Consider the following 22,572-nt stretch of genomic DNA (forward strand, 5'->3'; position numbering starts at 1 on the left):
TGAACTTTATCTGGCTTCTCAAAAACTTGTATCTAGATTTCTCCTTTTATTTTTTAATCCATAGAAAATTTTGATATGAATATTATGTATCTATTTCTAATTATATTTCCCTAGTAAATATTAAAATCTACATATTATTCAAAAAAATATATGTATTATGTTCAATTCTAGAATGAGAAATGAGCTAAAAAATAGTGGTGACGATGGACCAAAACTTCTGATGCGGTGGAAAGAGGGACCTGCAAAGTTAAAATTTCAATGCTCAAGTAAGTATGTGAGAAAGAAGAGTGAAATGAAATTGAATTTGAAACTTGTTATCTCGGTTTAACATCTTCTCTATATTTATAGAGGAAAATATCAAATTTATTATTTGTTAGGAATGAATTGTGCTCAATCGTTAAATGTACTTAATATTGAGATCCTTCGTGATCATTAGGATGATAATTCATGTGTATTAAGAAGATTCTGGAACGAATGTAATTCCTTTAGGATGGTCAGCCGCAGTCTGACCCAAAACATATTCAAAGTTATTTTATTTATAAAATATTATGCAGTTATTTTAAAAATTTTAGTTATTTAATTTTGTAAAAGATTATAAATTTATTTAGTAATTTAAATAAAAAACAAAATAAATTAATATTACACGGTTGCACTTCACCCCTTTCTTACCTCTCTAGACTTATTCAAGGTCCTATTTAAGCTAGCTCACATGTCTAGACTTATTCAAACTCTTTGTGTTGTAACCGTCCATTCTGTTTGAAATCCGAGTTGTAGTAATAACTTATTCTTAGCATGCAACGAATATTTAAACATAAATCATTTACATGTATGCAAAACAATAGATTAAAAAAGCTGTAATCACATTTAGTATACTAATCTTTATGGCTTTGACATTGGGAAGAGATCTTGAAAACGCGCAAATTGTTACAATTACGTTGACTTGGGGGAATACAGCTATTAGTTGACTATAAGTTTAAATTCAACATTCATGTTGTTTTAGCAAGTTGAGAGTCTTGTCTACCATGATCTAGTGACCATGCAAAAGGGACATAAACCTTTGCGAAACGTGCATTGTTGTTCATCTATGAAGCTTCCATGCAGTTTAAAGATAGATTATGGAAGAATATTAGTAGGAAAGGGACCCGCTTAGAATCGGGAGTGGTAAAATGGATTCAGTTTGTTGGATATGTCTGTTTTGTCCGTACTTTAATACGGGACGGATTAAGAATTTAGACTTTCATCATCTAATGTATTCGTCCCATTCCGTCCTATTTTCTTCGCGAGTTTTTGCGGACGCGAACATTTATATAAATTTTTGTGTTTTTAAGTTTAAAAAATGCAGTGACAGTAAATTTTTCCCGTCCTGTCCTCACTTTTTTTCCGGATGAATCTTGATTTTTGGTCCGCATCCTCAATTATGACCGTCCGCCTCTTCCTATGTTTTTTACGAGACGGACATGCTCGTTTGTCACCCTTAGAACCTCATTATCATTCTATTGTAAGTTGTGACTAATTTTACATATCGACTAAGTGTCTATTTGTTTTTTAATTATAAAATATTTTTTTTAAAATGTGAGATTGAAAGTATTTATTATTAGAAAATAGATAAGGAATATACTAAAAATGGTAAAGGGGTATTTTTAAAACTTTTTTGGGCCATATATATTTGACAAGTCTAAATCCTTTAATTTTTTTAAAGAATTAAATAGATAAACACATAGATTGCATTTAAAAAGAATGAGTTTATTTATAAGGTGAAAAAGTGAGACTCAATTAAGGATATAAGATCATACTTGTTAACAATATCGAACATTCATATATGTTCTTTTAACAAGAGTTTTTTTGGCGACATTACTTTTCTATAAATAAAAAACTTTCTTTTCAATACACAGTTAGTAGAAAAATGAATATAATAAATATGCGATAATATATAACTTGTTAGAATAATAATTGAAGTTTTTAAAAATCATTCTCTACCAATGACTTACAGTATACAAAGTAGTAGATAAGTTTTAAAGGATTTCTTTTGCTTCATTCTTTCTTAAACCAATTCAATTTTTCTTTGAAGCTATTTAACTTACTTTATTTCTTAAAATATTTTCATTTGAGTCAAACTAGTTATGAAAGATCTATTTAGTTCCAATCATTATATTAGATGAATGTTTGAGAATGAATTTTCAAATATATTTTCTCTCAAATTGATTTAATACATCTTAGATTGCAAGAGATTATTGTTCATCGATGAGACATTTATCAACTTTCTTTATCTCTATTTAGTTAACAAAGTCCGTAAAGTCGCATACATTACTAACGGAGAAATATCCCCTATAATGTTTTGAAAAAGATTTAATAAAGAGAAAATATATTTTATTTCAGAAATTTAAAGACATTGACATTTAGAGTAATTACAACATACTATATGTCATACAATTTACTTGATATTAAGTGAATTGTGTGTTGCACTTGCAAATCTCAAAATAGTTCAATACTAGGTATTTGCCTCTTACCAATAATTCATGAACCAATAATTATACCTTTGTAATTACAATAGGAAGAGGCTTCTCCTCTCATAGGGTTGAAATAAAATAAGATATTTTTATCTTCTATCACATGATTTGAACAACCACTATGACATATTGAGTTTGAGTTGTCAAACATATCTACATCTTAATTTGATTTTTTTTATCTTTGATACCCAATTATTTTTGGATCCTTTTGTGTTAGTGAAATACATATTTTCTATTGAATTATGAGTAAGTATGGTTCTCATTTTCATTTCAAGATATTCTTTGTAGAAGTGAGAAGGTGAAAATACATTTTTACTATCATGATTTTTCTTAACAAAAAAAAATCAGGTGGCATGGCCATTTTTATTGCAATAATAATTTATAGGGAAACCAAATTTCATTTTTAATATATATATATATATATATATATATATATATATATATATATATATATATATATATATATATATATATATATATATATATATATATATATATATATATATATATATATATATATATATATATATATAATGAACTATATATTTATTTTTGACTAACATATCTAGTAGAGGTTTAGAGCCAAGTCAATAATAAAAAATCATGTGTTATTGTTTATTAGCTTGTTGTTTGTCTTTTTTGAGTTGTTGAAATGGTTTTCAGAAAACAACTTTCCGGTCATCAAAAAGGAAAAAGAAAGAAACAAATTGAAATTGTTGTTAAATCTCAAAAGGGCACTTTAGATAAAAAATTTAGCAAGCATTCTACAGCTTCTATTCAAAATGATGTGAATCCATATAACTTAGACTCAACGGTTAAAATTTTTGGGGATAAACAATCAAATAGAAATAATGAAGAATATATTATTTTGAATAATAAAAATGAGAATATCCTTATTTTTGCTAATGAACAACATAATAAAATTAGCAAAAGTTAAAAAAAAATCTTGATTTATGAAATAGTCTTGCTTTAATTTCAATTGAAGATGATTTGTTAAAGAATCTTGATTTTGATCAAATTATTGGTGATTTTCCAATAAAAAATGCAAGGAGAATAATATTCAAAGATTAATAATCGGAGATTGCAGCTAATGTGTGAATTAGAATGCTACTTATACATATTTGGATTTATAGAAAAATTATATAGAAAGATTAATAACCGGAGCCTGCAGCTAATGTAATTTATTTTTTATAATTATATGACTTATAAATTTATAAAAAAACTATGAATTAAGAAAATAACACCAAATTTATAATTAGGACACTCAAAATCTTAGAGACGGTCCTATCTCGTGCCTCACCTCAATACCTGCCTCATTGATGAGACATAATTGAATTGCTTCGATTTCTATTGCCCCTGCATCACGGCACCGATTGGGCACCTTGCAGGTGAAGCAGAACTGAATCCTAAACTGCTGGATTTTTTAAGACACGCACATCACTAGGTTATAATAGTGGAACGCAGCACTATAGACACTAACAATAGGATGGTTCCAATTACGGCCTTTCCAAGTACATTAAGGTTACTTACATAAATAAGGTTAATAATACTCTTCCTGATTTTATCTTATTTAACTTCTATTAAGAAAACAAAACCCCTTATTTATCAAACATTAAGCTTTACCAAACACCCATATTTCTGTGACTAATGGAATAAAGTATTGGGATGTGACTAGTGAAAATTGGATACGTATTCGCATAAAAGTAAAGTTATTTGACACTATTTTATTTCAGTATACCAAAAAATTTCGCAATAATAGGATGAATCAAAAGATAATTTGTATATATAATACCCACATTTCTCAATTTAACGAAATGTATATTTTACAAGAAAAAACTGTGAAAGGTTTTTGTAGCAAAGAAAATTAAAAAGTTAAAAAATTTATTACTCCATCCATCCCAAAATAAATGTCTTTCTAATAATTTTTTTTTTCAAAATAATTTTTTTTTTCTTAAATATAATTTTAATTAATTTTTACCAATTTTACTCATAATAAATTATGTCTACACTACGTTCAAATTATTAAATCATATTATACATTCATGATGATGTAGAAGAGTTATGTAAAATTATTATATTGATTTTATTTTAATTAATCTATGTGTATTAATTTTAAAAGACTTTTATTATGAGATGAATAATAATAGTTTCTCCTTTCAAAAACTAAAACAAATTGAGCTTAAACGTTAATCAGAGCATTCATTTGATTTGCAAAAGGATAAGGATAAGTAGTAGCCAGAACAATACGTTACAAATTTTTAAAGAACGGTACACACAGAGAGAGAGTATTTTTCATATTTTAAATAACTTATACTAGTGACAAAATGATATTTTGAAATTGTAAATATTAATAGAGGAGGACGAGAGAGAATGCAAGAGAATGCAAGTTTAATAGAAAATAAAATGGTATTTTTTTTTAATTTTAGATAACTTGTATTAGAGATAAAATGGTATTTTCATATTTTTGTATTGTAAATATGGATAGAGTATATTTATTAAAAGAAAATAAACATGTATTTTTTTTATATTTTAAATAATTTATAGTATCCATAAAATGATATTTTCGTATTATAAATATTAACAGAGAAATATTAGAGAGAGAGCGCGAGAAAATATATTTTTAAAAGAAAATAAAAAGTTATTTTTTGTATTTTAATTAAGTGTATTAAGGATAAATGATATTTTCATATTTTTGTATTAAAATTTTAATAGAGAAGAAAGAGAGAGAAAGAGAGGGTGAGATAATATATTTTTAGTAGAAAGTAAAAATTTATTTTTGTATTTTAAATAATTTGTATATTAGAAAAAAAATTATTTTATAGTTTAGTGAGAGATAAGAATTTTGGAGTTTTTTTTTAAATAATCATATTTTTCAAATTATTTTCTGAAATAATCAATTTTTCAAAAAAATTACTGGAATAACCACCTTTCGAATCAGATGCGTCAGATCAACTGGCACATCCATTTAACATGAAGAGGAGGCGTCAACACCATTGACGCATGCTTTCAAAGCATTGCATGGATGCGCCAAGGTTGCTGGCGCATGCATGCGTCATGCGCCCATGCTCCTGGCGCATGCATGTGCTTCTAATTTGTGGCGCATGCATGGACAACTTCATCTATAAATGCCTCGCCCATCTCCCATATTTTTCGACACAACTTTTATCCTCCAACCACATTTTCTTTCATTTTACTTCAATCTCCTTCCTTTTTTTAACCATGTCTTTTCACATTCACAAGAGAAATGTCGATTTAATCTTTTCCGCCGTCGCACCTCCTATAGAGATTCGACTTTCGAATCTAGAGTCGTTAGAAAGTCTTAATTAGACGTTGGACCGTTGGTTAGAAGGGGAAATTGCGGATGATGAAAGGATTAGAAGGATTCAATGGCTTGAGTCCACGTTCAACCAAAATGGAGAAAAGTGTGAATGGATGGATATTAAGACCGACAGAGATGTTCACAGGATGATGCATAATATGTTCAAAATTGTTTTGATGGTTGTAATCGCTTGGTTATAATAACGGTATTTTAATTATTGTAGTTATTTGTGTTGTTGTTTATATGTTACTTGTGTGTTGAATGCGTTGTATTTGTTTGTGATGGTATTTTCTCACACAGTTATCATATGTAAACAATTTTTTTATATATATATTGCAAAAGAGGTACATGTAAAATTATCTTGTTGAGCTCGTTCCAACGCTAGGACAGTTAGTACGATTATGACCTGACTGACGGCATGAACTACATAATCGAACCATTTTGTTCGCCGTATCCATTTCGGTTCGAATATGATACTGTTTAGGCGACCCTTTTTCTTTCTCCGCATAACTTCATTATGCCAGACAATGTTCCCTTAATATTCTGGCCATCAATCCTCTTTTGCAATTATTGAAAAACTAATTTTGTAAACATTGGATAGGCTTATGACTTTGCAAACGTCAGATAGTAAGTAGGATGGATCCCTTCGAACCTTTGAACATGCCGCAATGACATGGGAGTAGGGCCTACGAAAGGCTTGGAACTTTCCGCTGTCGCGCCAACCTCTATCTAGTTCCACTATGTATTGTCCCATCGGCATACCTTCATTGTGATCCATAGACTCAGCAACACTGTACCAACCTTTTGTACGGTCAAAAACCGTGACCATGTGTGTGTTTGCTTTGGCAGCTTCGTGTCTAATGAATTTCATTGAAGCATCACTGAACAACTGCCTAGATTGCAACATTGAACTCCATTTGGAACGTCTGGTCTCAAACAGCGCCCCTAGCCTGAAATATGTTGCCTACACCAAAGCGGTTATAGGTAGGTTTTGGATGCCTTTAAAGACAGAGTTCATTGATTCCACAAGATTTATTGAAATGTGGCCCCAACGTTGACCGTTGTCGTATGCCCTAGTCCATTTCTCTAATGGAATACTGTCGATCCACCGTACTGCATCTGCGTTGACAATCTTATTTCTTCGCGGCAGTGTTTGAAAGAAGGTTCTGATAATGCGTAACCTGCGTTGACAACCTTCTTCCGCAACATTTTGTCTTTTATCTCCCGCATAAAATTTTGAACGATATGTCTGATGCATAAGACATGTGTGGACGGAGGATCCTGCCATCCATTATCAATGTTTTTGTATGCACTGACTATTGAAGGGCGTCCGTCGGAGATCAAACATAAGTTAGGTTAAAGAGCAACATGCAATCGGATATTTCTTAGGAAAAAACTCCAGCCCCCAGCAGTCTCCCATTCAACAAGGGCAACGACGATTGGAAAAATATTGTTGTTGTCATCTTGTGCCACTGCCATCAGTAACTGTCGCACCTCAAAAAAATGAGAACACGACCTAGCGAAACGCAATCGCACGCTCACAATGATGGACTGAACAGAGTCGCCACCGAAATTTATTTATTCCTAAACAGGAAAAGGGAAATATCGATAAAACCCAAGAAAGAACGACAATGATTATGGTCGTCGCAACCAAATCAGGGTTCAGGAGTCAATTACGCAAGGGGAAGGTATTAGCACCCCTCACGTCCATTGTACTCAACGGGAACCATTAAGTTAATTGTGCGCGTTAGTGTTAGCTTAGAAATGTTAGGCTTCTCGGATTATTAGATGGGAAAGAAAGAATAGAAGAGAGAAAAATGCTTTTGGATTTTTCAACGAAGCGGACTAAACCTAGGTTTTTTATTAATGGGTCTTACAAGATTTACAAATCCTGCTCCTACGTATCTCCGGGTGCAATAGAGAAATCAAAGCTTACGTAGTTCTGGGTAGAAAGTATTTGTTTGTTGGTCGATTTTAGCGAAAGCTATATTGTATTAATCGACGAAAACATTGTTTTACCCAAAACATATGAGGAGCGGACGTATACCACACATTGAATGGATTTATGAATCAACATTCGAAAAAACATTACTTATCTCAACTCAAAAATTGTGGCCGAAGCATTGCTTTATATCACCTTAAAATAAGATGTCTTTCGTTTTGAAAAGGTTTTTCTGATCAATCGCACGACGGCGAAGAAAATAGTTTGATTGGTTGGATGTATTCTTGGGCTTGAAAGACGAGTATTTATGACTTGCAAGCTCTTACAACTTGTGTCTAATACTCGGGACTACGTCTGGACCTTTCACCCAGGTAATCTTTTTCTTTCAATTTTATTGAGGAAAGACGTTTGAGTATTTATAAACATTTTAAGGAGAAGACAAACGCTTATGGCTTGCAAGCTCTTACAACTTGGGCCTAGCAATCGAAACTACATCCGGACCTTTCATCCAGGTAATCTTTTTCTTCCAATTTTATTTAAGAAAATGGTTTGAATATTGGAGCGCTTTGAAGAGAAGACGAATACATAGGACTTACAAGCTCTTACAACTTGGGCCTAATATTCGGGATTACGATTGGATATTTCATCCAGGTAATCTTTTTCTTCGGATTCACTTATGAAAATGATTTGAATATTGAAGTGTTTTGAAGAGAAGACGAATACTTATGGCTTACAAGCTCTTACAACTTGGACATAATATTCGAGATTACGACGTGATATTCCATTCAGGCTAATCTTTTTCTTCGGATTTTATTGAGAAAAAAGATTTGGAAGAAAATGTTAATGTAAAGGTTTGAGATTAAAATGATTGAAGTATGGAAGTTGGAATCAAAAGAAGTTGAATGAGTTCCCTCACAAAGACTTAATATAAAAAAGGCCCAAAATGGGCCGATTATAAATAAATAAATAAATAAATATATGAATAAATAAATAAGTTTCCTTTTTTGGACGCATAAAAATAACAAAAATAAAAAGATTGAAATAGAATAAAGCAACAATGTTTTTTTATAAGGAATACGAATAAAAAGATTAACCTAAATCAAGTAAATACATAAGGAAAATAAAATAAGGAATGACGATGTTAAGAAAATAAAATTAATGAAATTAAACAAAAAAAACTACTAAGGTCAAGGATTGAACTAAAGGCCTAGGGGGAAACAAAGGAAGTCTCCACCACCAGACCAAAGGCAACTACTTGGAAAATAAATACTCCCGTTGGTACATCAAAAATGAAATCGAAAATTTGAAAGAAAAAAAATTTTGGGCCCAAAATTGGGCCGCGGGTCAGCAAACAGGTCGGTTGAGCGACCCAGATCCAGTACTAAAGAAGTGGAATTAGTTTTTTTAAAAATGTTCCCTTACTTCCCAAAACGGCCGATCCCCCACCCCTCACTTTTTTCAAACGAAAAAACCAGAAAAAGAGGAACTTGAAGTTCTAGCAATGGAGGATGGCTTCCCTCACGACCCACCTTCTTCATCTCAGATGAAAGCTCTCTCATCGGACACCCTCTTTCATTCTCGCGCGACCGCCACAACCCTGGCCGTTTCCTAAACAACACAGCTGTGTATCAACAACAAAACAGAATGAAATACAAAAAAAAAAGCAAAATCACAAATCCAAATCACACTTGATTCCCACGATTCCATTCTCAATTGAAAACCTCTCTGTTTTGAAATCGAAACCCAAACCTTTTCATGAAATTTCCTTCTTTTGTTTTAAAAAAATAAACCGTAACAATCCCTCAAATTTCGACCCTATTCCATTATCCATGAATTTACAGCAACATACAGCATTCAGCCTCTGGAAAAAAACTTACACAGCCAAAACGAAAAGAGAAAGAAAAAAAATAATACCTCGTCGATATCTACGGCTCCTATAAGTATTCCGGTGACACTTTTTTCTCAGTTAAGTATTCTGAATGCCTTGCAATGGTTACTATGTTTCACTGTGATATGGTCTGAAAAATTGTTGCTAAGTCTTATTTTTGTATCTAAAAAAATAATCCCTTCTTGGTTATGCTAACGATCCCTTTTATGTTAAGATTTTTGGGTACCCATCGATGTAAGAGAAATGAACCTTCAACAACTTTTGATAGAACATATATCTTTTATCTCTTTTGGTGTAAACAGTGTGTTTGTCATATTGATATTGAGTATGTGATATACTAAACTTTTACCTTACTGTTTTGACCCTTGACATGGTACTTTCTTCCTAAAACTGTTGTGATAATCTGCATTTTCCTTTCTTTCATTTTGGCTTTTTGACTTATTATCCATTTCTATGTTAACTGTGGTACCTGTGGTTTGTATAGGACAAACTTCCTGCTTAGAAATTAGATGTTACTGCTCCTATGATGACAAGAAAAAGATGTAGGCCACCAATCAAATCAAGTTTTAAGGGGTCTCTACTGTTGTGATAATCTGCATTTTCCTTTCTTTCATTTTGGCTTTTTGACTTATTATCCATTTCTATGCTAACTGTGCTACCTGTGGTTTGTATAGGACAAACTTCATGCTTAGAAGTCAAATGTTACTGCTTATATGCTAACTGTGCTACCTGTGGTTTGTATAGGACAAACTTCATGCTTAGAAGTCAGATGTTATTGCTCATATGATGACAAGAAAAAGATGTAGGCCACCAATCAAATCAAGTTTTAAGGGGTCTCACTTGGACATATTTTTTCAATGTAATTTGTTACTGTAAAATAAACTTGTACAACTTTAGTTACTGTAACTAAAAGACTTTTTTTTTTCTTAATTATTTTGTTTTTACTTATGATGTAGACAAAAAGCAACGTAAAACTATTTTAAAAAAAAAAATTAAATATAATAAAATAAAAATAATATAATTATAAATGTTACAAAAGATTCAATTAAATTCAAATGAAGAAAATAAATTGTAAAACCAAATTTAAAATTGTGAAGAAAAAAAATTGTAAAACAAAATGCAAAACAAATTGCAATACAAATTGTAGAACAAAAAAAATTATAATTATAATTATTTTTCATTTTTTTAAATTCATGTCTTAATTTGTGAAACAAAAACAATTTGTCAATACTTATTTAAACATAACATAAAAAACTTTCTTGCTAAAAATTTAAAAATAATACCAAGGCAAATAAAAAAGAATCTAATTTTTGAGAATACAAAGATATAACTCTAAATAATTAAAGCTAAATCTTTCATGACAAAAATCTCTAAACCTACCAACGCTCAATGTAATGCAACAAGTGTCGATTATAGGCATGTAGTGTACGATAGAAAACTTATGGAAAAACACATGTATGAATGATATGGTAAATGAAGATATTTTTTATGTGAATTGGTAAATAGAACAAAAAAAATTGTAATTAAATAAATGCCCTTAAAATAAAATTAGAAAATGGAATAATTTATGAATATGAATGCTTATGAATGAAAATCATATTTTTTTTATGTAAATTGGTAAATAGAAAAAGTTCTAATAAAAATAGATAAATGAAATTAAAAGAAAATAAAAAAAATGGAATAATTTATGAATATGAATGCTTATGAATGAAGATCATGTTTTTTATGTGAATTGGTAAATAGAAAAACTTCTAATGAAAATTAAATATGCTTTTTTATGTGAATTGGTAAATAGAAAAAATTCTAATGAAAATTAAATAAATGCCATTAAAATGAAATTAAAAAAATGCAATAATTTATGTCAATGAGGGGATGCAAATTGATAAATACAAATGCTTGAAATGTAAATGAATGCCTTTAGGCGAGGCAAAATTTAGGGTATGACAGTAACGTTCCTTTATATTTCTCGTACAACCATGTACCATCAATTTGTATAATAGGTTTACAGAAAGAAAAACCTTTGATGCATGGTTGATACGCCCAGAAGAGACGGTGAAATATTCCATTTCCAATAGCACAAGTCCCGTATGGTGTATACGCCGACAACATTTCCAACTTTACAATAGTCCCTGAAACATATTGTTTAAGAGCCAACATGTATTTTGGAAGTTGTTTGTAAGACTCCTCCCAATTGCCATACACTTTTTCAACCGCCTTTGTCCTAGCTATCCAAGCCTTCCTATATGATGGTGTATAGTTGTATTATGCTACAATATGTGAGATTATTGTACTTACCTTTAACGGAAGATTATCGCTAATGACAGACAAATTTTCATCGCATATTAACTGAGAGATAAGTTTCCGATGGTCTTGCATTGGGTTCGTAAGTAAGCACTGTGTGAACTGGACCCATGGATCCAATCTCCCAAGAATCACTCTTTTTCCGATACGAAGCTGACAACCTGAAAAGGCAGTGCTCGTTTCGACAATAAATTTTGTATATCAATGCATTAGTTCTATCAACTCTGTAATCAACTGATAGTTCCATGTGAAACTTTTTAATAACCTTTACACAATCTTCTTTTGTGCGAAATGTGTATCCTTCTTTCAAAGAACCTTGTATTTGCACATAAGGCTTGTAAAGTATATCTGATGAAGGTTCATCAGAATCCAAATTCAAGCTTGTCATGTGTTGAGGTTGACAATATACATGACTAGCTGGTAATGGATCTTCTTCTTCATCAGCGTTCACCATTGAATCAACCAAAATCTTGGCTTCTTCTTTTTCCTCATCTACAACATTGACCTCAACTTGTTCGTCGTCATCATTTTCACAAAACACTTGTGATAGATAAATGAACTGGGACACTTGTTGTTGTTGTGGTAATATATTTAATTCTATATCATTGTAAACCCAGATTGTTCGTGACTGGCAAACATATGATGACCATCGTCATCATCTCGAATCTTCTTCTGATAAAACTTGACCTGGTTGTCTGCAAACCACACCGAATTTTTATAGATGATTTGACCCACAGGATTGCACTGCAATTTGTTTTCTATTCTTTGTTTCAGGTGTGGAAAATTTGATTACCGATTTATTGTAAACCGAGTTACTTCTGTGTTGCAAAAACAAAAACCGAATAATTGATGCTCAAATATTTCACCCTCGGTATGAGCATTGATCATGTAATGTGGTGAGGAAGACATTTTTTTAAATGTAACTTTAGTGTTTCTACTAATGGTGAATGCATTGATCTGTTATTCACAAGCAATTAAATAGGGTAAACATTGTATGCACTGATCACATAATTCATCTGCAAAGACAAGACAATGCAATGCAAAGAATCCATGCAGAGACAAGATAATACAATGCATGCGCTTGGTAGAATATATGTATACAAAGCATGTACCTGCACACAAGGAATATGTGCCATAATAATCCAAAGCAGGCCCTCATTCCAATGACGCATAAAGCAACCTAGGCGCCCATGCCTTTGGCGCCTCTTCTTTGCATGTAAAAAAAGGCATGCATGCGCCACTAGCCTTGGCTCATGTGACCATGCATGTCATAAAACAAGCATACACCATAGTCTTAGGCGCCTACTCTCTTGTCACATGCATCCATCTAATCTAATGCTTCACATGATGTGTACCTATTAAACCTATTTAACACTTACTCATCTATAAATAGGACATCAATTTGTATCGAATAATCAACCGAGTACGAAAAACTAATTAAAGCTCGGTGTTATATTATGATTTTATTTGGTAATTTTTTATTTCCAGAAAGTACTGGTAATACGATAAATATTATGTATTTACCGTTGTTACGCAATATTAATAAGGTAAACACATATAGTTGGGGTTCAACTATTTTTGCCCATCTATATAGTGCGATGTGTAAAAATGCAAAAAAAAAAAAAATACTTGTACTTTTGATTCATGTGCGTATTTGCTACAAGCATGAGGTTGGTCAAGAATGTCGTGACTCGCCCCGGTAAACGAGAACCCATTCATTTTCCCATTTACAACAAAGTAAGTTTAACACTTTATCATATAATTAATTAGACTTTATATTACAATGAACTGTAAATAATATTTTTTAATTGTTTATGATCTAGGTGGCCAGTTAGAGGGACGAACTACAATAGGTGTCTGAAACACGCTATAGTAGTCTATCACAATTGTCATACCCCAAAATTTGCCCATTAATATTTCAAGACATTTTTCAGGGCACTCCGACTCATTTTTATGACACTGATCTCAAAGGAACGAAGGCCCAGCTCACGAATGGCTCAATCCAGAAAATGGCCCAAAACTGGCCTGTTCGCTACACGCTCGCCTAGCGAACGTTCGCTACACGCTCGCCTAGCGAACGTTCGCTACACGTTCGCTACCAGCTCGCCTAGCGAAGCTGACAGACAACAGAAAATTTCGGGCTTCATTCTGAGCCCATTAGGTCACAAAAAAGAGCATTATAAATACCAGCACTTCAGTAACCAAAAGGGGGACGAAAAACAGAGGGAGACGGACGGAAACCCTGGCACCGAAACCCTGGAGGCCGCTTTAGAGAGTTCCGAGTGAAGAAACCCTGAAGGCCGCTCCGAAGCTACCGCCGCCCAGCTCCGTCCGATACCAAAAGCGATCAGTCTCTTCAACATAGCAGCTTAGTTGCAAGCAGGTTTGCGCATCACTACTATTTTATGCTTTTAATTGGTAATCTCTATATCCATAAAGCATCATGATTGGAGTTTCGAATATGTAATTTGATTTCACATGCTAATTTAAATATGCTTGAATATCATGAATGTTTGTCCATGCTGTTCCTGTAATCAAATGCCATACAAGTTCAGGTTTTCGGAGGTCATGCTGTTGTTAAACTCCAAACCCGTGGCCGCTCGCTAGCACATCGCTAAGCGAGCCTGCAGCGAGCATTCGCTGAGCCTTCGCTAGGCGAAGCGGAGGCGAACGGGACAGTGGCTGCTTTGTCTCTTTGCTGTTCTATCTTATGTTTATCTAATCATGATTTATTATAGTTCTGCATCATTTGGCCTGAGTTCATGACTGTTATGTTTATTTTATGGTGCAATTGTCAAATCATACTTTATCTCAATGCTCTAACCCGTGTGTTGAATGGTGTAAAGGCTTACATATTCTCGAAGAAACGGCCGGCTAAGTATTCCACTTTATTTGTGGGATACCCTTATGAAGATCCACCCTAAATTGCTTAATTAATTTTAATGTATTAATTTTAATGTATTAATTTTAATGTATTGATTTTAATGTGGAGATTCATCCTAGCTACCTAATTAATTGTAAAAACTTTGCCTTTAAATAAGTGATCTTGGACCTCTCTTTGTTACCCTACGATTACGGTATTACGGTCATGTCCCGCGAATGTGGGGATACACTTAGCAAAGACCCTTCGATTAAATCATCATAAAATAAATCATGGTCCCTCGGATGTTGCCTTCGAAAATACGATTTTGTCCCTCGATGTCCCTTCGGTGTAGCCTACGGTTAAATGATGATAGTCCCTTCGAATGCTAAGGTATCCTCACAACTGTTGCCTTCAATGACCAATCGATGACCCTACGATGACCCTTCCACATCCAAAGGATAAAACTACTTACTTCTCAATAGTAAGGACAGTTTTACCCTCATAAGGATAGGAAATGCCCGGAAAGACCTCGGACAGGTATAACCCTTAATTGCTCATTCATAACCTAAAATACTTTTCACACCTCACACATTTCCAAACTATTTTTCTAAACTATTTTCAAAACTAAACGAGATAACCATTTTGTATACATTCATACAAGAATCATTACAAAGTTAAATTCTCCTTTTTCAAAACATTTCCTACACATTTCTCAACCACTTTTTTTCAAACTAGAAAGACATAAATGATTGAGCAATTAAGAGCCCATGGATAACCATGGATACAAAGGGTGCTAACACCTTCCCTTTGTATAATGTACCTCCCGAACCTAAGAATCTAAATTAAGGTCTTTCCTGTTCTTTTCCACCTTTCCTTATTGGATAAAAGAAAAGTCGGTGGCGACTCTTGCTAACCGCGACATTGCGATTAAAAAACACAAAAAGTCAGTTCACCGTATGACAGAACTGGCGACTCTGCTGGGGACTAACAAAGAGAGGTCACCTTAAAAATCATTTATGTTTTAAACTGTTCCTTCTTTTGAGGGTATTTTATGCTTGAGTGAAAGATCCTACACCCGAATCTAGTGTACCTTAGGTAAGTAGCAATAGATCATCGCGACTATCCGGCGTATACTGGAATGGTTAAAATGATGGCTACGGTTAATGTGACACTTTGGATGTCCTGATGTTCCTCATGTTTACTTGAGGAAAAATTTGGCATTCGCGTGGTGTCATCAAAGCATTAACCAGACCTTTAGAACCCTAATTGACTCATCCTAGCCATTAGAAAGTAGTGAGATAACTGACTTCGGTTCCGACTGGGGTTGGTTGAGACTCGATACTACACTCTTTGAGATTGGACTTTAGGGAAGCTTCGGTCAACCACTTGGTGTTGCACTGAAGTGGACTTAAAGAAAGGTCGATGATCTGAGATCCTTCTAGAACCCGGTTACTATTCTAGGACAGGTTGAACCAACCAAACTTCAGTGGGGAGGGTACTTACCTATGGAACTCATGCAAGCCTTAAAACTTAGGAATGATGGTTGTGTGACTTGTTTGTGCTTGTTATTTACTTAACATCATAACATCATAACATCATAACATCATCATAACATCATGGCATTGAACTAACCATTTCGAGGACTTAGGGATTTAACTTTGCTCTATTTTGTAAAAAAAAAAAAAAAAAAAAAAAAAAAAATTTAAAAAAAGAAAAAGAAAAAAAGCAATGTTTCTTTTTTTGGTAGTTTATGCAAAGTTAAATTCCAAAAGTCCTTGAAAACATTTCATACATTGCATAGCATAACATTGCATAACAGGTGTTCTAAAGGGATCAATGTTCTCACGGTTTTCATGCAAGCAGAAAAATGGACCTCGAACAAACTGTCAAAGATCTCCATGCCCAGAATGCTCAACTCCAGGAAATGATCTTGAACTTATCCAAGGGGCAGGAAGAACTGAAGGCTCTCTTGCTCGAGAAGAAAAAAGACAAGAAATCTGTGAGGCACATTAACCCGGGAAGAAGGCAGTTTACGAAGATCAATATGACTTTGGCACAAGCACTGCAGGGTATGCTAAAAGCAAATTTAATTACCCTCAGAGATCCTCCTGCAAAACCCAACACTACTTCTCCTAGGTATAATCCCGATGTCAGGTGTGCGTATCACTCCGATAGCCCCGGGCATAATACGAACGATTGTTGGTCGTTAAAGAATAAAATTCAGGATATGATCGACGCCGGAGAATTTGAATTGGGTCCGCCTGAGACTCCTAAGGTCATCACTGCTCCTCTGCCTAATCATGACAAAACTCTTAATGCTATAGAGGATGCTGACAGCGATTGCGACCTGGATAGCTGGGTCTACCCAACAATTGGTGACGGACTCAGTAATTGGAAGGCTGAAGACACTATCCCGATTTCCTTTAGTCGGATGTAATTGTTATTGCTATTTTAGTATTTCAAAAGCATTGTGTCTATACCCGGGGCATAATAGCTAATTTTAAGGGTTTGTCATTTTCATAAGCATATTCATATTCAATAAATCAATGGACTTTTTGCATTCAAATATTGCGCTCTTTATCTTTCCTGTCATTTTTCAAACAAGCTATGTTTCTTGCACACACTCACGTAACAATTTGCCGATCCATATCCACTCTGGCTCCTGTTGGTAATGACTCTGCTACTGTTCATTATGACTTTGAAAATCCGATCTACCAAGCCGAGGATGGAAGTGAGGAAGATTATGAAGTCCCTGGAGAACTTGCCAGACTGGTACTACAAGAAGAAAAGACCATACAGCCGCATGAGGAATCAATTGAAATTGTAAATCTGGGTACTGAAATAGACAAGAGAGAAGTCAGAGGTTTCTTGGGACCCTTGAATTACATTGCCCGATTCATTCCACACTTGACTGCTACCTGCAAACCATCTTCAAATTACTAAAAAAGAAAAATCGAGAGATGGTATGGAATGATGAATGACAAAATCAAGAAGTATCTCCAAGAACCTCCCATCCTGATACCACCAGTTGAAGGAAGACCTGTAACTATGTATTTGACCATGTTAGAAAATTCAATAGGGTGTGCTGGGGCAACATGACGAGTCCGGTCGAAAAGAGCATGTCATACGCTGCCTTAGCAAAAGGTACCGACTGTGAAACAAGATGCTCACAGCTCGAGAAAGCTTGCTGTGCTTTGGCTTGGGCTGCTCGCCGACTAAGACAGTATATGTTGAATCATACCACTTTATTGACTTCTAAGATGGATTCTATCAAATATCTATTTGAGAAACCTGCTGTCTCCTGAAAGAGCTATCACTGATAATGGTACTAAACTGAACGCTGCATGCAGTTCAAAATAAAACACCATAACTCTTCTCCGTGCCGGCCAAAGACGAACGGCGCCGTGGAGGCTGCTAACAATATCAAGAATATAACAGTAACATACAAAGACTGGCATGAGATGTTACCTTTTGCTCTTCATGGTTACCGCACTTCGACAGGGGCAACCCCTTTCTCTTTAGTCTATGGAATGGAAGCTGTTTTACCAGTGGAGGTTCAGATTCCTTCTCTAAGAATTGTGAAAGATGCGGGCTTAGATGAGGATGAATGGATTCAAACTCGACTCGATCAGATAAATTTGATTGAAGGGACTCAACTCGATCAGATATATCAGAAGCGCACGATCCAGGCATTTAACAAAAGAGTCAAGAGACAGGTGTATCGAATTGGCGACTTGGTAATAAAGCGTATCATTCTACCACAAGGTGATCCCAGGGGCAAATGGACTCCCACATACGAAGGGCCATTTGTAGTTAAGAAGGTATTCTCCGACGGAGCCATGATACTTGCTACGATGGATGGCTAAGACTTTCCGCATCCCGTGAATGCAGACATAGTCAAAAAATACTACGCATAAAAGAGACCCGCTAGGTCGACGTACCTAGGCAAAAGTAAGGGCATCCCGGCGAACCAAAAGGGTTCGGGCAAAATTAGGGATAAACATATAAAGACGTACACCCGACAAGTCGAAAACCTGAAAAGGCGGCTTGAGCAAAAAAGGGTATCCTGATGGACTGAAAACCTGAAAAGGCGGTCCAGGCAAAAATTAGGGATTAAAGCGTAAGACTATGTCCCGTTCTCTGTCAGCTTCACCCAAGTTTCAAGGGACTGAACAAGCCAATCACTTCTATCCGACAGCAGGAGATGAGATGCTTGAAGACATAATGACAGTGGTGGAATTAGAATCGATAGGACTTTTTCTGCATAGCTTTCTCTTTGTTTGCCTGACAATTTCCTCTTACTAGGATTTCTGTCTCCTTGTACTCAAATTGCCTATTTACAGGCCCTCTTTCAAAATCAATACGATTTCATTTCCAAAAAGATGCTTTTGTTTTACCTTTTCTGTTTTGTTTGCGTAAACGTCCATTGATTAACTTGAATTAATATATGCATTTGAATATGATCAATGTTTATCAAAATACATGCATAAAATAGAAATAGCGATTACTACAAGACTTCAGGACCAAGGAGAAGGTCTAGCCACGCTTTCCAATGAGTCCGTCGCTAATTCTATTCCCCAACAAGAATCAGTTATTTCCCAGAAAAGGTTGGCATCACCAGACAGACTGGTCATCTCTTCCATCCCCAGCCAGGCTCTGTTGAGTGTTTCCACCATCAGACAGAAATCAAGTATCCCTAGCTAAGAAAGGGTCATCAATACAAATATCTCCGACCAGAAGACTGAGATTTATTTCCCCAGTAGAGTCCTCTGGAAGAACGTTTCAGACGCATAGTGCATTCATTACACCATTTCACATCACATACCTACATACAATTTTCGTTCCGCATCATATACATTACATCATTTCATAACATACACATGTATACAATGCTCTCATTTATTCCAGACGCATAATTCACTCATTATATCATTTCACAGCACACGCATGCATACAACATTTGCATCTCATGCATCATGACATGGCATGAAGCTAACTTTATTTTTCAGGTTAATTATCCTCTTGATACAATCAAAACAAAGGTCCATTCGGACGGACAGCTTTACCAATTACATTCAGGATTCAACTACATCTTTCAGATATACTCCATGTCAACATTCATTCTGACATCCTCCTAACGATGGCATCTATAAGTACATCCCAGACATTCATTGCAAATACAACATATACAAATACTATCAGATATAGCCTAGCATACGGTTCATTCTGATTCAGCTCAACATATAACTCCTTCCACTCAGATACGATCTAACGGACGATCCATTCTGATCTTCAACTACTCCCAACACGGTCTAATGTACGACCCAGTTGGACCTTCACTTCTCAGGTACTGCCTAGCATACGGTCCATCCTGATTCATCTCAACACATGACTCCTTCAACTCAGATACGATCTAGCGTACGATCCATTCTGACCTTCAATAACTCAGATACAGTCTAATGTACGACCAAGTTAGACCTTCAAATCTTCAAATACCACTCAAATACAGTCTAATGTACGACCAAGTTAGACCTTCAAGTCCTCAGATTCTGCTTAGTGACAGTCTAATGTACGACCAAATTAGACCTTCAAGTCCTCAGATTCTGCTTAGTGACAGTCTAATGTACGACCAAGTTAGACCTTCAAGTCCTCAGATTCTGCTTAGTGACAGTCTAATGTACGACCAAGTTAGACCTTCAAGTCCTCAGATTCTGCTTAGTGACAGTCTAATGTACGACCAAGTTAGACCTTCAAGTCCTCAGATTCTGCTTAGTGACAGTCTAATGTACGACCAAGTTAGACCTTCAAGTCCTCAGATTCTGCTTAGTGACAGTCTAATGTACGACCAAGTTAGACCCTCAAGTCAGATTCTGCAAATACAGTCTAATGTACGACCAAGTTAGACCTTCAAGTCCTCCGATTCTGCAAATACAGTCTAATGTACGACCAAGTTAGACCCTCAAGTCAGATTCTGCAAATACAGTCTAATGTACGACCAAGTTAGACCCTCAAGTCAGATTCTGCAAATACAGTCTAATGTACGACCAAGTTAGACCCTCAAGTCAGATTCTGCAAATACAGTCTAATGTACGACCAAGTTAGACCCTCAAGTCAGATTCTGCAAATACAGTCTAATGTACGACCAAGTTAGACCAGAAGCTGCTCAAATACAGTCTAATGTACGACCAAGTTAGACCAGATGCGGCTCAAATACAATCTAATGTACGACTAAGTTAGACCAGATGCGGCTCAAATACAGTCTAATGTACGACCAAGTTAGACCAGATGCTGCTCAAATACCGTCTAATGTACGACCAAGTTAGACCTTCAACGGCTCAAATACAGTCTAATGTACGACTAAGTTAGACCAGATGCCGCTCAAATACCGTCTAATGTACGATCAAGTTAGACCAGATGCTGCTCAAATACAGTCTAATGTACGACCAAGTTAGACCAGATGCTGCTCAAATACAGTCTAATGTACGACCAAGTTAGACCAGATGCTGCTCAAATACAGTCTAATGTACGACCAAGTTAGACCAGATGCTGCTCAAATACAGTCTAATGTACGACCAAGTTAGACCAGATGCGGCTCAGATACAGTCTAATGTACGACCAAGTTAGACCTTCAAGTCCTCAGATGCGGCTCGTGCTGCTCAGATGCGGTTTAATATACGACCTAGTTAGACCTTCATCTCCTCAGATGCTACCTAGTGTATGGTACAACTCTGAGGTATAGTCTAGCATATGACTACCCTCTGTTATAAGCAGATTCAGCCTAATGGACGGCTCATTCTGCTCAGATACGGTTTAATGTACGACCCAGTTAGACCTTCATCTGCTCAGATGCTACCTAGTGTACGGTATATTTCTGAAGTGTAGTCTAGCGTACGACTACCCTCCTTTCATCATCAGACACAGCCTAACGGACGACTCATCCTGCGACTCCAATACGGTCTAGCATAAGACCCATTTGGGTCTTCAACTCAGACACGATCTGGCATACGATTCGGTCTGATCTTCTATCCCCAGTGAAATCACCCTCTTAATGGAGGTTTCGTTCTGCAACTCAGAAACGATCTAGCATACGATCCATTCTGATTTTTCATCCTCAGCAAAGTCATCCGCCTAACGAACAACCCACTCTGGTATTCAGATACGGTCTAGCATATGATCCATTCTGATCCCTTATCCCCAGCAGCATATAACACACTCTGACTCGGTACGACATCCATGTCTTCAGATATCGTCTAATGAACGACGCACCCTAAAGTTCTCATCATCAAATTCCCTGGATGGCATCTTTAAGCCCATCTCCATCAAGACTAGCTCCTGATTGACAAGCGCAAATTTTTGGGCATTTTAGTGTTCAATAATCTTCCACCTCCAGACCACGAATGGTGCACATACCATTCTACTCTCTCGGTTCAAGAATATTGAACAGGGGCAGCTGTCATACCCCAAAATTTGCCCATTAATATTTCAAGACATTTTTCAGGGCACTCCGACTCATTTTTATGACACTGATCTCAAAGGAACGAAGGCCCAGCTCACGAAAGGCCCAATCCAGAAAATGGCCCAAAACTGGCCTGTTCGCTACACGCTCGCCTAGCGAACGTTCGCTACACGCTCGCCTAGCGAACGTTCGCTACACGTTCGCTACCAGCTCGCCTAGCGAAGCTGACAGACAACAGAAAATTTTGGGCTTCATTCTGAGCCCATTAGGTCACAAAAAAGAGCATTATAAATACC

The sequence above is a fragment of the Lathyrus oleraceus genome, chromosome 4 (genome assembly GCF_024323335.1).
Source record: "Lathyrus oleraceus cultivar Zhongwan6 chromosome 4, CAAS_Psat_ZW6_1.0, whole genome shotgun sequence".
Classification (NCBI taxonomy): domain Eukaryota; kingdom Viridiplantae; phylum Streptophyta; class Magnoliopsida; order Fabales; family Fabaceae; genus Lathyrus; species Lathyrus oleraceus.